Source organism: Rutidosis leptorrhynchoides, chromosome 7, assembly GCF_046630445.1.
Source record: "Rutidosis leptorrhynchoides isolate AG116_Rl617_1_P2 chromosome 7, CSIRO_AGI_Rlap_v1, whole genome shotgun sequence".
In the NCBI taxonomy this organism is placed as follows: domain Eukaryota; kingdom Viridiplantae; phylum Streptophyta; class Magnoliopsida; order Asterales; family Asteraceae; genus Rutidosis; species Rutidosis leptorrhynchoides.
The window spans coordinates 135,967,235-135,970,561 of NC_092339.1; the positions used below are offsets into that span (position 1 = coordinate 135,967,235).

General features: G+C 31.0%; 1 non-coding gene across 1 annotated transcript; it reads right to left on the bottom strand.

Moving 5' to 3' along the window:
* Positions 1–2,774: 2,774 nt before the first annotated feature.
* Positions 2,775–2,881, bottom strand: LOC139860729 (small nucleolar RNA R71). The gene has a single exon (XR_011763353.1). It is a non-coding gene; the product is annotated as a small nucleolar RNA R71 (small nucleolar RNA).
* Between the last annotated feature and the right edge of the window lie 446 nt (positions 2,882–3,327).

Below are 3,327 nucleotides of genomic sequence, written 5' to 3' on the forward strand. Positions count from 1 at the left end.
GTTACACGCAGTCGATATCCTGGTGTAATTATTAAACAAAGTATTAAGACCTTGTTACAGTTTAAGTCCCCAATTAGTTGGAATATTTGACTTTGGATATAAGGATAATTTGACGAGGACACTCGCACTTTAAATTTATGACCGATGGACTGTTATGGACAAAAACCAGATGGACATATTGAATAATCCAGGACAAAGGACAATTAACCCATGGGAATAAACTAAAATCAACACGTCAAACATCATGATTACGGAAGTTTAAATAAGCATAATTCCTTTATTTTCATATTTAATTGCACTTCTAATTATCGCACTTTTATTTATTGTTATTGTATTTAATTGCACTTTTAATTATCGTATTTTTTAATTATCGCAAATTCATTATCGTTATTTACTTTATGCTTTAAATTAAGTTGTATTTATTTTTAATATTTTACATTAGGTTTTAACTCTGACTAAAGTTTTAAAATCGACAAACCGGTCATTAAACGGTAAAACCCCCCTTTTATAATAATATTACTTATATATATTTTTGTATTTTTACAAATATAGTTTTAAAAATATAGCGTTAAGCTTGGCTAAAGATCCCTATGGAACGAACCGGACTTACTAAAAACTACACTACTGTACAATTAGGTACACTGCCTATAAGTGTTGTAGCAAGGTTTAGGTATTTCCACTCTATAATAAATAAATTACTTGTGTAAAATTGTATTGTATTTAATAGTATTTCGTAGTAAAAATATAACTATTTCGTATACACCTCACATAACATCAAGTATTTTTGGCGCCGCTGCCGGGGAATAACATAAACGCCGGAAGCGAAACGCTATAAAAAAAAGATTTTTTTAGTTTACTTTTGTAAAAATACGCTTTTGTAAAAAAATACGTTTTAATACAAAAATATAAAAAGAAAAACAAAATATATATATTTTTAAGAGTTTGTTTAAAATATATAAAATTATAAAGTTCCTTTATTTTTATTTTAGTTTTTAAAGTACAAGTTTTTATTTGTTTATATTTATTAAAACAGAAAAAAATATATATAATAAAAACATTCGGCCTGGTACTGTAGCAGCCCATATACTGGCCCGAAACCCTAGCTAATGCGACCGCATGAGCCCGAAGGCAAAAATTCATGCGATCGCATGAACATACCTGACACGCCACATTTTGACTTCCCACAGCAATAATTACGTAATAATTATAATTATTATTATTATAAATAAAACCCTAATTAGGGTTATATTTAATATTAATTTAGTTTAGTTTATTTATAATTTGTATTTTAAGTTTAATTAGTTTTAATAAATTATAAACTTATTACTTTTATAAAATAAATAATATTTTTATAAAAATTGTACTTTTTACAACTTTAAGATTATTTTTATTTTTTGTATCTTTTTATTTATTTTAGCGTAATATTTGTATTTTTCGTTCGTATCTAGTTTTAAGATATAGTTTTTGCCATAGTTATTTTTATTTCTAGACTTTTAGGCTTTGCCGTAAAATCCCTTAAGTGCTTTTTCTTTAGACTAAGATTTAGGTGCTTTAGAATTTTGCGACACCGTTTACAAATTTTAGTACCTTTTTAAGTTATTGCCGTTTTGGATATAGAATTCCTTTAAACTTTAATACCTTTAGACGTAAATTTTAATTCTTAGTTTTTAGTTCCTTTTTAAGTTTCGACGCGTTACTTTCTTATTTTTATTTTTCGACGCCTATTATTTTTCGACCTTTTATTTTTCAACGTTTTTCGACGCGCTCTTTTTCTTTCTTATTTCTCGCCGCTCTAGTTTTTTAGGACATAGAATTTTCTATTTCTTCTCTAAAATTTCTTTAAATTTCAACGAAAAATTATTTTAAGTGGTTGAATTGATAGACATCCAAATTTTCTGCTTCGTAGTAATAGTTAAATTTGTTAGTGGCTGAGTTGTGAGCTTCCGATTTAAAGGGTTCTGGCTCTCTGCTACATCTTTTGGCTATTCGAAACATGGACAAAAGCAGAAAAGTCTGTTAATTTGATAACTTTAATAATTTTTATCTTTTATAACTAACAGGATATTCAGTGAATGTACCGAGCAAAACGTTCACCACCTTTTGTACGTTCACCACCTGTAACTCGATCAAGACATCTAGCAAATATTGTCGCCGTTGATTTTTCTTTAGAATCGTCATCCAGTCAACCAAGTACTCCAATTCAAATTTCCGATAATCCATTTTTTGAACCCGACCTCACAATTGAGAATCCGGAGGATATTCAGGGACAATTCATAGATCCTGAACCATTAATCTTTCCTTCGGAACCACCAATCATTCAAACAGAGATTGTAGAGGAACCAACCATTAAATCAGAATCCTTTAGTGATTCAGATTCAACAAATTCAACAATGGAGAATCTGGAACCTCTAAGTATGAAAGATCGAATATGAGCTAAACGCACTGGCCAAGGTCACGCAATTACTCAACCAGACATTAATGCGCCAGATTATGAAATCAAAGGACAAATCCTACACATGGTAACTAATCAATGCCAATTTAGTGGTGCGCCGAAGGAAGATCCAAATGAACATCTTCGTACATTTAATAGGATCTGTACTTTATTTAAAATTCGAGAAGTTGAGGATGAACATATTTATCTCATGTTATTTCCCTGGACTTTAAAGGGAGAAGCCAAAGATTGGTTAGAATCGTTATCTGAAGGGGCGATTGATACATGGGATGTTTTAATTGAAAATTTTCTTAAACAATTCTTTCCGGCATCTAAAGCCGTAAGACTTCAAGGAGAAATTGTTACATTTACACAAAAGCCAAATGAAACTCTATATGAGGCATGGACAAGATTTGGAAAGTTATTGAGAGGATGTCCGCAACATGGTTTAGACACTTGTCAAATAGTACAAATATTCTACCAAGGATGCGACATCACTACAAGGAAAGACATCGATATAGCAGCTGGTGGTTCCATTATGAAGAAACCAGCCACTGACGCTTATAAAATTATTGATAACACTGCTTCCCACTCATATGAGTGGCATCAAGAAAAAGATATCGTTAGATCATCTAAAGCAGCTAGAGCCGATTCTAGCCATGACTTAGATTCACTCAATACGAGTTAGTTGTGAGTAGTGTGGAGGACCACATTTGACAAAAGATTGTCTCAGTATTGAACTAACAATGGAACAAAGAGAGAATGTTTCATACATAAACCAAAGGCCTGGAAATAATTATCAGAATAATTATCAACCGCCAAGACTAATCCACAATCAAAACCAGAATTATAACCGAAATATTCCATACAACAACCAACAAGGTCCTAGCAATCAA